This window comes from Adiantum capillus-veneris, chromosome 8, assembly GCF_014529385.1.
Source record: "Adiantum capillus-veneris isolate H3 chromosome 8, ASM1452938v2, whole genome shotgun sequence".
NCBI lineage: Eukaryota > Viridiplantae > Streptophyta > Polypodiopsida > Polypodiales > Pteridaceae > Adiantum > Adiantum capillus-veneris.
The window spans coordinates 155,944,243-155,959,592 of NC_140938.1; positions in this window are offsets into that span (position 1 = coordinate 155,944,243).

Below are 15,350 nucleotides of genomic sequence, written 5' to 3' on the forward strand. Positions count from 1 at the left end.
GGCTCTCCATAATTTCCATAGTAAGTTACTCCACCCTACCAAATTCACCCAAACGCTATGGCTATCCCTACCATTTCACTGTACATAGGCGTGTGAGTTAGGGGGCTTTTCCCATATCTTCTTAAAAACCCTCAGCTAGCTAGTCACTGGGCTATTTGAGCCAAAAAAAATAAAAAAATAAAAAAATAAAAGTATATTATGGCCTCTTTGTGTGTAAATATTTCATTGTATATATGGCCTAAATATAGGGATTTTTTATAATTATTTTGGTATTTTATGTAAATATTTCTACTTAGGTGTGTGTTTTATTAAACCTATGTACACCTTCTTTCATTCTCTTACACCATAATTATATTTTTTGCGAATATGTACATACTCTAACCTCATATTTTTCCTTTATACAAATCACTCCCACATTTTCACGCTCACCCTCGTGAAAACAAAAAATTGATTTCTACTCATTGGTTACTTTTATTATATTATTTACTTGCATACCTTTTCCTCTTTCACCCAAAATACTTCAAGGAGGGACCATATCATATGATTCCAATATCTTTCCATATCCATAACTCCTCCATATTTTTATTATTATTTTTACTCATTATTCTAACACCATGTGCTTATTCATGAGCTAAAGTCCATGAATAGTCCATACACTAATCCCACCATGTATATATTTCTTTATTCACCAATAAACCTCCTCCATGCATGGGTAAAGGGAAACTTGGATGCTTTGTATTATAATATGACAAAGGAGGGGCTCACTCTTGGATGCATTGTACAAATTCAACAAAGGAGGGGGCCACTAAAAGACTTTTGCAGGCATAAAAAACCAGGCTTTTTGGTGAGAATTTTGGCACCTATCTCCACTCCGAATTTGGAATGGTGGTCAAAAGAGAAAATGTAGCCCACGCTCTGAATAATCACCTTAAAGTTTTTTATGATTTTTGGAGCTACCAGCGGTGAGCTATGATTTTTTGAGTGGACCCCAGTCTGCCCACTTTTCTCACAAGTAGCCCTTAGTCTTCTCTCACCCTTCCACACACCTACTCACTCTTACACATCCCTCCCTCTCCTTCCCTCACTCAAACCTGCAATTTCCATGGCTTCTCTCATCCCTATATTTCTTTTATGAATCTCTACATACATACACCCTCTCCATGTCTCTCTCTATTGCTTCTATGTTACAATTTCATTTACCTCTGCCGAAAATATCTAAAATTCAGCATCTTAACCATGATAACTTCTGCAAATTGAGGATTTTTCATCAGCAAATCCTCTTTTCATCGTGGTGGTCAACCGTGGCGGCGGCGTAAAGAAGCGAAGAAGAAGAAGAAGACCAGCGGTCATTTTTTCCACAATCTACACAAGGGTGAGTTCAAGCTTCTTCAAAGCTTCACCATCTCAATGATTCTCTTTTAATTCACCCCTCTTCCTTCATCAAATCAACTCATCCTACCCATTGTAAATGTATCACTAACAATTATAGTGATTATTACCACTAACAACTAACTTCTCTTGTAAAAATGCACCCACACTATCAACATATGGAGTAGGCAACCGCACAAGTAAACCAAATTCACTCACTCCCATGGAAGTTTCTCTCCTTTCACCACATCAATAATTCTCTTACTTGAGCCCACATCCATGTGATTCAAGAGAAAAGAGAGACCCCATTCTCATTTGAAATTCATAAAAATTCATAATCCTTGATCTTCCCTAATAAAATTGATTAGGCTTAATCCTAATCAAGGCTTCTAAAACCTATAAATAGAACCCATTCCTCCTTGTAAAAGACATCACTATACCATTGCACACTAGATTGAGCGTGCCACACGCCAGTTCTATCTTGGTTGTAAAGAGAGAGTAAGATTTCTATTCACCATCACCTTGGTGCATAGAAAAGCTTGAGCTAGTTTGAGTGAGTGCGAGTAGAAGATATTATTCCTACCATTGTTGTATCTACCCCAACATCAATGAATTGGTAGTTTTGGGTGCAATTCATGTCCAAAGGCTCACGCTTCTCCTCCAATTTGGCTTGGCAAACTCATTCATTTTCATAAGGTGACTTGTTTCATTGAAGGTTGTTGTTTTGTTGCTTGTGATTCATTGGCTATTGTTTGGCTACCATTGTAAGAGGGTGGATGGTGAGAGGGCTCCCATAACCCTAAGACAATGTGCTAGTGATGCTATAACCAAATCTTGTCACTTGATTCCGCAAGCTCTAAGTTCCTTTTTGTGCAAAATATAAAGTTGAAGCTAAGTTGTACACCATATCTTTCTCTCTCTCTCTCTCTCTCTCTCTCTCTCTGTGGTGTTTTAGTGTGTGAGAGTGTTCCATTGGTGTTAGGGTTAGTGTAAATTCCTTGCTTGCTTGTGGGTTGCTCTAACGACTCTCCTCTTTTGCGTCCTAGTTCTCTCTTAAACTAGGTGGTGCCCCTTGTGTAGTTGGGATTTGGCTGTGGGCTTGTTGTTTTGGTTTGTGTTGTGTTTAGCCCCAGCCCCATTGAGCAGCACGGGAGCCTTGAAGGGTGTCTAGAGGTTGCTCTTCTTGTTGCCCGCCCCGGACCGCCCGCCCCGGACCGCCTCAACGTATAAGATAAGATCGCAAAATCTGCACACCATATATGGTGAAGGCCGCATTTGAGAATCAGATAAATATGAGGACTACGTTCTGTCAATGATAAACGCAAGAAGGATGCTCAAGGAACGTCCAAAGATGTGAGAGACGTCACCCAAAAAAGGCAAGGTAAAGTAGACGTTAATAATAAAAGAGTCCTCAAAATAAAGTGGCGTGAGACGCAAGATTGACGGCCACAATACGAATAGAAAAAAGCTAAATCTTCTCCAAAAAGTTAACGCCAAAATAAGAAAAATGATCGCGTCCGCTTCACGAAGTAGGACGAAGAAAGCTGCGTCAAGCTCAATTGCAGTAAAAACAGCATATCTTTCTACTGTGAACTCCGATTGACGCAAACCTAGAACTCAAATCGAAGAGCTCGAGGAGACGAACAAGTTTTGGATGAAAAGTGCCATTGCGCTACGCTCCATCGCGGTTTTCCTGTTTCTCCAAATTTTGAGCAAAACACCCCCAAAAATTGAGATGAAGTTCTGGGTGTCATCAACAAGAAAACGTAATCAACGATTAGATTGATTAGCAATAAACGCCACACAAAACACTAATCATATTCTTCTTAACACAAAATAATCACAGTTAACAAGAATCAACGCTCAAAAACAAAATTTATAGCAATTCTAAATCTTACATGCGAATCGCATACACATATTGTTTTGTCACCATGAATTGATCTGCGCGTGATCGTTACCGCTCTGATACCATGTTGAGATGTAGAGAGAAAGAGAGAGAGACGAGACAAGAGACACACCATATACGCTCCCAAATACTGATTCATATTGAGGACAAGATACAAATATATAGGTGACACCAAGTTGAGTAGAGTGAGCCACATATAGCTCCAACAGAAATCGATGCATAATTTGAAAAAAGTAAGTTCTGCAAAGTTGTAGAGCACATCAATTTTGATAGATTTATCGGGTTGTTTTTGCAAAATCATTTTCAATTAGGAGAAACATAAAAAACAAAAACGTCCTACTGTGATACCATGTTGAGAGAGAAAGAGAGAGCACAAAAATAGAACCCCAAAGTGTGTAGAATCCACACATGAGATGATGTTTATATAGAGGGGACCTGGGTGCTATATATATAGAGAAGGTATATATGTAATCCATATATTGAGTATCTTCACATATAATCTCAACACCCCCTCTCAAATAAGGGCCCCTAATTGTGGATGAAAAAACCCTTGGGGGATCAAGGGAAAAACCCATAGCTCTATATACACCCACCGTTATATTGTATAAATCATTGAACCGACAAATGTTTGTAGGAGCTACATCACTCATTTTCCAATGAATATTTTAGGAGGAGCTACATCAATCCTTTTACAATGAATATTTTAGGAGGAGCTAAATCACTCCTTTTACAATGAATATTTCACGAGGAGTTACATCACTCCTCTCCTATCGAATATAATAATGAATACAAAGGTTCAATAAAGAGGTGTCAAGGCTATCGATTAGCTTGTGATCATAAGTTCTCTATGAATCTGTTGTGTAACTTGTCATCAATATATCATCACCAAACATGTCTTCATGTTGTCATCAATATGGCATCACCAAACATGTGCTCATAAAATCTTTTATTGTCGTTTTATGTAGTATATACACATGTTTTATGCACACATATGTTCCCGTGCATATATATGTTGTCAAAAGAGTGGTGTCATGAACCATCTCTTATGAAATTGTAAACGTAATTATTTCACTAACGATGCTAAAAACTTTCATGACCATTTTTCTTGAGTAGCTTCACATATAAGCTCAACATTCAATGACAGGATAGTCCTCCACATTAGGGCCGATTCTCTCTAGGGGTTGGAATAAAAAAGAACCCTTACCTTCATTTTGGTCATCTCACACAGGCGGACACCTGAGCAGATAAGTAGAGGGCGTAGCAGCTAGCTTTTGTTTGATTGTGATGCAACACGGGAGAGCGAAATACATTGATAATAAACAAATAATATTCAGAGTACGCAGACTAAATAGATGAAATAAAGAGTCTGCATGGATACAAGGTAATCATTACAATAAGAGCATAGCTCGTTTCATGACCTCCCGACCACCCCAGAGCTATCTCAATCACACTCTCACTCTCACTCTCAATCTCACTCTCAATCTTGTGCACAATCTCAATCTCAATCACACTCTCAATCTCAATCTCTTGATATCAACAACGATCACAATCAAAATCGTAACACAATCATAATCTCAACATCATGACACCTTGCAGAGATCCTGTTTCACACAGTGGCTTCTACATCGTCTACAAAATAGCCAAAAGAACATACTCGTGCAACCATATCAACATGATAATCAAATTCAAAACATCATTTTGTACCATCATAAAAGATTATAATTACTTCTTGATTGGATCAAACAAAAGAGATATTACCTGTGTATATCTGTTTGTAAGCTAACCTGTTGCTGCTTGTACGTTACCATGTTGCTACTGGCAATTTTTTTCTGTCATAACTTGGTCAAACAAACTCAGAACATAGACTTCCAGGTACTCAAAACGATGGGAATAGGTTTGTTCTATGAGGGAGCGTAGACAGATTTGCGGAAAACGTATTTCTTTGGCTGAAAACACAACTTTTAGGTCGCAACTCATAAAAAATCTATTTTTGGGTCTCCACTAATTTTTCAACTTATTTTAAGCCTACCCATGTATTTTAAGCTAAAACACATAAATATAAAACATTGATATTAATAAAAATATCAATTTTAAGTACGTTTTTATTATACTATTCATAGACAGACTATTTGTTATTTATTAATCTTTATCAAATGTGTTTAGTATATTATTAAGAAAAAGATAATATATTTTCTCTCTTAATATCTTAAAATCATTCATATAAGCTCTATCTAATAGACTATTCAACAATCTTTCAAATCGTGCTAAAGGAAAGATATGGCCTACTACATTCTTTTCGACTTTAAGTACTTCAAAAATTAGTCCTATTACATAAACGCATCTCCACAACCCTCTCCGCTAGCAAATCTCACTGCCAAGAAGAGAGTAACCACTCACATGGATCTTTGTAGCATCATCCACTGGCCCTTACTGTGATCAATGAGCTTCCCAACTAATGTTAGAGCTCTCTCTCTCTCTCTCTCTCTCTCTCTCTCTAACGCATGAGAGGAGTCATCTGTGTTTAGGATGATGACCACCTCCCTTACCCCTTCTTACCATCAGATCCATGAGAGGGTCATCCATGTTAACGCAGATGACCCCCTTGCAAAAGCAAAGTCACAAAGTCAACCTCCTTATCTTGCACACGCTTTGGCCCTAGCTGGCATGAGTGGGTCCATGTTAACGCAGATGTCCCCCTTACCTTGAAAAAAATAAATAAATTCAATAGTTTATCTTTTATTGATTTGCAACCCATAAAGGACTTATCTTGGGTCGTCTACGTTAACCCTTTCCCAACCCCCTTTTCCCTTCTTGTTGGCAGCCCTTTGGACACACTATGGCTTAGTTGGAATGAGAGGATCATCTGCATGAATTGGAATAAGAGGTTCATCCGCACTAATGCACATGACTCCCTTGACCAAGCAAAGTCAAATCCCTAACCCCATTGTTGGAAGCCCTTTGCACATGCTATGGCCTAGCTAGCATGAGTGGGTCATCCGAATTAACACATGTGACCTTGCTAGAGAGCAAATTGAATGGGATATCTTGGAGCTCGCAAAAATTCATTAGTTTTTTTCATGGATCTGCACTCTCCAATGGAATTAGCTTGAATGAGAGGATCATCTGTGGATGACCTCCATGTCCAAGCAATTTACATTGGACCTCTACGAACTGCCAAAAATAATGATATCGAGTAGGTTTTTGGACACACTATTTCTTAGTTGGAATGAGAGGGTCATCTGCATTAACTAGAATCACAGGATCATACATGTTAACGTAGATGACCCCCTTGACCTGAAAAGTCAACCCCCTTATCCCGTTCTTGGCAGCTCTTTATGCATGCTACTATGGCCTAGCTGGCATGAGTGGGTCATCCGCATTAGCGTAGATGAGCCCCTTGCGTGAGGAAATTGCATGGGATCTCTTTGAGTTGGAAAGATTTGAAATTAATTCGTTGTTTCTATTCAATATTCACTCCCTAACAGACTTAGCTTGCATGAGAGGATCATCTGCGGATGACCTCCATGTCCAAGCGGTTTTCATTGGACCTCTATGAATTGCCAAATATAGTGATATTGAGTAGATTTTTTGCATCAATATGAACTCCTTAATGGACTTAGCTTGCATAAGAGGGTCATCTGTGTTAATAAAGATGACCTCCATGCCCAAATAGTTTTCATAGGACTTCTCCGTGCCTCCATGATCTATAGAAGTAAAATTTCCTTAATAATGGAGAAATAAAAATGGCCTCATAAACTGTGCATGAGAATTTGTGCCCTAGATGCCTTCATTAGTTACGATGACTCTCACAGATAATGATACTCTCACAATTAACAATCCCAAGGAATTTTTTTCTACAAATTGGTACAAACATCACTTCATAGATTTGCAAAAATACAAGAAATTTGTGGTACAAACTTGACTTTGTCCAATTGTCATCCTCAATGCCATGACTAAATTAAAATCATGGTCAGTGCCCCAAACACCAAGAACCATAAATGACAAAACTTTTGATGAGACCTCTTGTATTTACAAGGTTAATCTCCTACCTCCATCAAGTCTAGGTAAGACTTAAATCAAATGAAAGTTGCAGTGATTGCCATGAAATTCCAAATAGCAAGCGAGATTTTTCAACCAAACCAAAAGTCAAGCAAAGTTATCCAATCAAAGAAAGAAGCTTATGTAGTCTTGCCACCTCTATTAGAATTTTGGGGATGCATAATTAAACATAATACTCTCTTAGCAAAGTCATCCTAATAGGCACACCCATATAGAAGCCATATAAAATGAAGTTTGAATGAGAAGGAATGCACAAATCAACCTATTAGCATAACCAAAGAAATTTCCATTGTAGGAAGCTCCACGAGTTATACAAAATATTGTCACAATATTCAGCATTTTGTAGAATAACTCTCCATATGTTAAATAAGGCCTCTAGCGGGTCCAAGTGTTGGTTTTTGAGAGTATTCCACAATCACTTGCATTAAAATGCCTATTGCTTCCCAGATGCAATATGGTTAGGAAAGAAAGCACCACAAAAAGAAAAATGAAAGTTACTAGCAAAGAAAGGAAAGCTTTTGGAAAGTTACTAGCAAAGATAGGAAAAAGAAATCTATGAAAAGACCTTTGTTTGGGTCCACAGTCTTGGTAAACCGGTTCAAAACACATTGAAATTGAAGTAAAGGCAAATGGGCAGGCCCAAGGTGAAAACTGACCAAGCTGCACTAGTGGTGTCTTGGAAAGATGATGGACAAGGGCAACAAAATTGAACCTGCTCATGACCAAGTTTTTTACTATATATAGTAGGAAACAATTCACATAAAGGCTAGATTGGCAACTCGTTGCCAACTAGTCTTTAAGCAACAAACCAAATGGAGAGTGACAAGAGGGAAAACAATGTTACCATCAAAGAAAGGAGGTCAACCAAGTGACATCATGGAATCTCCTAGGAGATAGAGAAGGGGGTTTGTAGTGTTGAGTCCATGCTAGAAACAATTTTGTCTCCGTGATTTATAGAAGTCTTGATAGTGGTATGCTATTTCAAAATATTTCCTCGATAGTGCAGAAGCTACAAACAATCCTCTTTTCTTATAAAATCTTTCCAAATGAAACTCGCCAGAAAATCAAACCCATGGCTATGTCGTCAACTAGCTTCTACATCCCACCTTTGCCAAAGTTTGTCCCCAGGAGCTTACCTATTTCACTTAAGCGAATCTTTCCATCTTTTAATAAACCAAGATCCTTCATCAAGGCATCTTTGAAATTTTCAGAGTCTCTCGTTGCATGATGAGTATTATCATACCATATGCATCTATTTAAAAATCCTTCTCTATTTGAGGGGTTTTTCCTATAGGTTGGCCTAACTGTGATGCAACACAGGAGAGTGGAATACATTGATAAACAAGGAATATACAGAGTATGCATAGTAAATAGATGAAATAAACAGTCTGTATGGATACAAGGTAGCCATTACAAGAAGACCATAGCTTGTTTCATAACCTCCCGAACACCCCCGAGCTATCTCAATCACACTCTCACTCTCAATCACAATCACAATCTCAATCTTGTGCACAATCTCAATCTCAATCACACTCTCACTCTCAATCTCAATCTCTTGATGGCAACAACTATCATAATCGATACCGCAACTCGATCACAATCCTAATATCATGACACTTTTCACAGATCCTGTTTCACACATTGATTTCTGCATTATCTATAAAATATCCAAAAGAACATACTCGTGCAACCAATTCAACATGATAATCAATTAGAAAATATCATTTTGTATCATCATAAAAGAGTATAATCACTTCGTGAGTAGATAAAACAAAAGAGATATTACCTGTGTATATCTCTTTGTAAGCTAACCTCCTGCTTGTAGGTTGTCCTGCTGCTGCTGGCAATTTATTTATGTCGTAACTTTGGCATTTAAGCTCAGAACAAAGCAATGAAGGTACTCAAAACAACGGGAATAGGTCTAGCCTATAGGGCATTGTAGACAGAATTGCGAAAAACGTTTTTATTTGGCTGAAAACGCAACTTTGAGGTCGCGACTCATAAAACCCTATTTTTTGGTCTCTACTACTTTTTCAACTTATTTTAAGCCTACCCATATTTAAAGCTAAAACATATAAATAAAAACATTGATATTAATAAAAATCTCAATTTTAACTACGTTTTTATTATACTGTCCATACACATACTATCTGTTATTCATTAATCTTTATCAAATATTTCTTTAATGTTTTTTTTAATGAATATATTTTCTCTAATTTATACAAGAGATATAATGCTAGAGTAGAAACTCATTATTTACTTCATGTCTTCTCAACTTCCTGAATTCACATTGCCACAACTCTCCCCTCTTGACATAAGACACATCCCATTTGTTCCCCGCTTGCATCACATGTTACCACAAAAGGTTTTTCAATTTTTAAAATTTCTAAAATATAATTTTCAGCCACCCTTGCTTTCAATGTTTCTAATGCAATTTTAAAACTATCTCCTTCCTGAATTGTAATCTGGTCGTATCCAAATCGAAGGTCAAACTTTGAAAATACTTGTGCACCGCTAAGTTGACTCATCAGCTCATCGATGTGAAGAAGGGGATATTTATTTTTAGAGGTTAGTTTATTAAGACACGTGTAGTCAATGCATAGTCTATAAGTCCCATCCTTCTTCCTCTAGAAAAGAAGAGGGCAGCCCCAAGGAGATACACTAGGCCTCATTTACCCTTTCTTTAACAAGTTGTCAAGTTTGAGTTTTAGTTCCAAAAGTTTATCTATGTTGAATATATAAGGAGATCATGAGTACGATTCGAAATATAGATATAGACATATCCCATGGTCTAGTGATCTAGGAGAAGACATACATGGAAGGTCATCAAGAAAAACATCCCTGAGTTCATCTAGAAGATTTTCTACATACACTGTTTTATTGTCCTTAGGTTTATCTTTTAGCTCATATGTAAAAGTTATAAAAGCCTCATACTCTTGTTTAAGTCACCTTATCAATTTAATGGCCCAAAACTAGATTTAGAATCTCTTTCTTTTTCATTAAGAGTGTGACTTACCTCATCCAATGATTTAAGAGAGATTTCTCTTTCTTCACAATCAATAAAAACATGATTTTCGGTCATCTAATTGGTACCAATAATTACATCATGCATACCCATGCTTAAGATATAAATTTTCTCCTTATTATGACTATTCAAAGAAAAGACATGTTTTTAATTAGTCCTTTCGTGAACCTTTTATTTTCAATAGTTAAGTCCAGAAGTCTCTTGATTTCTCAGTTTAATTTCACGTTTAATATCTAATCCAGATTAGAGGACAAAAATCAATGTGTACCACTCCAATGAATTAAGAAATTCAATTTCAAATCTTATATTTTATGCATAAATTTGATCATAGAAGCTTTCAAATGATGCATCAAAGACATAAAGTATCATAATTAAGGGTTAGATGACTTACATTTATCATCCGCATCATCAATAGTCTCCAATCCAACCATCTTGGTGCGTATTTCCTTATCAATGGCTTTGCTCGAGCATTTGTAATTCTGGTGTCCTTGCTCTACATATCAAAAGCATAATCCAAATCTTGGAGCTCTTCAATCGAAGCTTTCAAATCTTCACCTCTATCTCATGTGCCGTATATTTTATTGAGTCTAGCCTTCTTCAAAACATGATTAATCTTGCAGCTTCTCTTGCATCGTCATCGTCTTGATCATCGCTCCTCTTTCGTTTCTTCTTCTTTGATCCTTCATCTCTTGGAGATGGCGATGGACCGTTTCCATGTTTAACTTCCATCTTCTCCTCCACTTTGTCTTCCTGCACCAGCTATTTCCTTTCCTTTATCCTCTTTCTCACATCTATTAAGATCTTCATTGAGCCATCGAATAATCTCCGCTTGTTCCTTCAATCGCTGCTCATATGCTTCCATCGCTACCGCAGGATTGAAACCGCTCTAATACACTTTGTAACGCGACACGAGAGAGTGAAATACATCGATAATAAAAAAATACAGAGTATACAGAGTGAATAGATGAAATAAAGGTGTTTGTATGCATAATAGTTACAAGAAGAGCATAACTCAGTTTCATAACCTCCCGACCACCCCCGAGCTATCTCAATCACACTCGCACTCTCAATCACAATCACAATCTCAATCACACTTTCACTCTCATTCTCAATCACACTCTCAATCTCAATATCTTGATGGAAACAATCATCATAATCGTAATCGCAACACGATCACAATCCCAATATCATGACACCTTGCACAGATCCTGTTTCACATATTGATTTTTGCATCGTCTACAAAATATCCAAAACAACATACTCGTGCAACTAATTCAACATGATAATCAATTAGAAAATATCATTTTGTATCATCATAAAAGAGTATAATCACTTCTTGATTGGATAAAACAAAAGAGATATTACCTGTGTAAATCTGTTTGTAAGCTAACCTGTTGTTGCTTGTAGGTTTTCCTGCTGCTTGTGACAATTTATTTATATCATAACTTTGTCATACAAGATCAGAACAGAGCAATTTAGGTACTCAAAACGATGGGAATAGGTCTGGTCTGTAAGGCATCGTGAGTAGAATTGCAAAAAACGTCTTTATTTAACTGAAAACACAAATTTGAGGTCGCGACTCATAAAACCCTATTTTTAAGTCTCTACTACTTTTTCAACTTATTTTAAGCCTACCCATGTATTTTAAGCTAAAAAATATAAATATAAAACATTGATATTAATAAAAATCTCAATTTTAACTACGTTTTTATCATACTGTCCATACACAGACTATTTGTTATTCATTAATCTTTATCAAATGTGTCTTTAGTGTATTATTTTTTAGCAAAAGAGAATATATTTTCTCTTTTTATATCTTAAACTCATTCATATAAGCTCTATCTAATAGACTATTCAACAATCTTCCAAATCGTGCTAAAGGAAAGATATGGCCTACTACATTCTTTTCGACTTTAAGAACTTCAAAAATTAGTCATATTACACTGACGGGTGCCCCTTTTCTTCTAGCCTTGTCAGCTTTAACTTCATTTTTTTCATTTCCTTGAAAATTTTATCTAATATGGATTTGTCACTCTTTGGAACCACAATAAGAGGCTTTAAGGGACTCTTAGGAACACTTGGGGCTTGATCTATCTATCCTCTCTTTTTTTACATTTCCTTGAAAATTTTATCTAAGATGGATTTGTCTCTCTTTGGAACCACAATAAGAGCCTTTAAGGGACTCTCAGGAACACTTGGGGCTTGATCTATCTATCCTCTTTATACTTTCATACCCCTCTTCTTTTCTTAGAAAAAAAATGAAAAATCTTTTGTTCAATATTTAACTTTTTTGGTCTTACTTTCATTTTTTTATATAAATCAACATGTTTTAAATAGGACACTTTTTACTCTAATATAACACTAACTTAACATTTAACAATCAAAAGAAAGAAGCTTTTATTTTTTTTTCAATCTACTTGAGTGCTAACTTAACATTATGCATTAAATCTACACTAATCTCTCTTTCTCTCTCTCTCTATCTTTTTCTATTTCATAAAATGACACACCAAACCAGCAACAAGCCCCTACAAGATAATCTCTCGCTCACAAGAAGCTAATCAAGTGCTCACCACAAGCTAATCACACTCCCTTGAGCAATGTAATTGAGGGCAACCAAGAAATCAAGCAGACAAGCATAGTTAGGGCAAGGAAGCAAATCCCATCTACAATATGAAAGTAAGACCAAAGAGTTATTACGTGTATGTGTGTGTGTAGTTACTTTATTCTAATAAATAAACACAAATGAACATATAAGTTCAAAAGATAGTTCGTTTTACACAAGTGACCAAGGGTAGCACCAAAAAAACTCAGTCTTAGAATTATTTTTATACACTGTTGTAACAATGAGGTCTCATTCTAATATACAAGTATAAAGAAAGTTATGTGCTATCTATTCCATAGAGTGATATGAGTTTGATATGTCAAAGGCGGACAATAGCTAAGACAAAAAAATGCCAAGATAGACTTCTCACCTACATTCGTTCAAACAAGACAACAGATACGTTAGCCTTGAATGTGTATTACAGGTGTCAACGGACTATATTAGTTGTTATCCATGTCCAACTTACAATTCTTTTAACTTAAAGCCATTGTCCAAAGTGGTCCTGTCTTCCAGTTCTTTAGCTTTTATTGTTTTGTAAAAACGTTTATTATCCTAATGATTGGAAGTACTTATATGTATGATTTCTATACTGCCCCAATTTTTATAAGACCTTCAATAGATATTTAACACGCATATCATTCTGATCAGATTTTTGATCCAAGTGTCATAATTCCCATATTAGCCTATAGGTCAGTTATTCAAATATTACTTTGCCATATTGTCAGGCTCTAACTCCTCTTTTCACAAGTACCATAAAGACATATAGTAAGCTAATCAACATCTTTGCATATCTCCCTTAAAAACTTCCATTGTTATGTTAAGGCATCAAACTTGGCTATGTTATCAAGAAAAATCAAATCTCATAGGCCACTCTAGCTTATAGTATCCATCATACCTCAATCTGTATTCGTAAGCGTCAAACCAAATTAGGAAGAAAACCTACTAAATCTAGTGAGCCTAGCCTTCACTCGAGTTAAAAATTATCACAAAACACAAAAAGTGGCATCTTTAATGTGTTGGGAGCCTGGTATGAACTTGGTTCCAGATGGAGTCAGAGGTTACCTCAAAGTATGCAAACAAAAGTGTCCACAACCGGGCTCAAATAAAAACCTCCCTTTGGGGAGAACCTGCTTAACACATGATTACCTTACCTGCAAGTGTCAAGGGTCATACCACCCCTACTACTTCTTTAGAAAAGGCAGGCTTAGTATCAAGATAGAGTCCCACTAGACTCAAAGCAGTGACAGGTATCTAATACTCCCATTTTGACCCTAAAAAAAGGTATTATCTAGAACTAGGACTTTGTTTATGTAGGGGTTTTAGAAATCCAAACCATAGCTCATTAAGGTTTTAAAAACCGGAACCATAGTGCATTAAGATTAACCACTACATCATTTATTTTTAAAGCCACGCCACAAAATTATTTGCCTACAAAAAATCATAATGGGCACAGTGTATACAAAGAATTTTGGAGCACTTTAAACGGCTTAAAAAACCTTCATATCAATAACAGTATGCAAAAACCCAAACCCCTATGCAGAAGACCATATGCAAAGTAACAACATCAATAACCAATCCGTAGAAAAGACAACCCCTCAAAAAAATAGCTTCTAATTATAATGCGTGGCCATTAGGCTAGGAGTTCCTAGTCTAAATTCCCAAAGAATATCAAAATCTTTTAATGTTTTTTAACTTTTATTTTAATGAACAGTATACCCAAATCCTCAAAACATTCATTTATAGACCTAGTGCAAAGAAACAAAAAAAAGAGGTTGTAAAACAAAAAAATACAGAGGTAATCTCGGTATTGTAAAGACATGAGAAGCAACATCTTTTTCCACCAAATCCATAGCCAAAAAGTAAACACATGTTACAATTTCCCTCAATTCTCTCTTTCACAAACTCACCCAATAGGCAACGGCAATGCTAAGGGAGGGGCATGGAGCCAACCTACCTCATTTAAATAGTGATCACCACAAGAGGATGTAATGAGTAAGGCCAACAGGGTGGATCCCTTCACGATCTGATCATCTTGATGCGAGATTCTCAAGGCCCATGGCCAGAAATGACAGCCTCCATGGTAACTCACATAGGGGAAAGGGTTGGATAGAAAGGGGGAATCATCAGAGAGCAAGCAAGTGCAAAAAAGAGAGCAACATTGTTGTGAGGTAGAGAGGGGAAGAAAACCTTGCGTCATGCATTTATAGAGCACATACCCTCCTCATTAAGTTACATATAAGTAAGTCTCATAGAAAACAATGATGTAAGCAAGGTGCCCCATTAGGGGTGTTATCACACAGTCCAAGCACCCTATGAAGGGTATAGTCCTATGATAGCATAAACAATCTTGAGGTGAAAGCGAAGTTAGGAAACTATACCATAATTCTCCA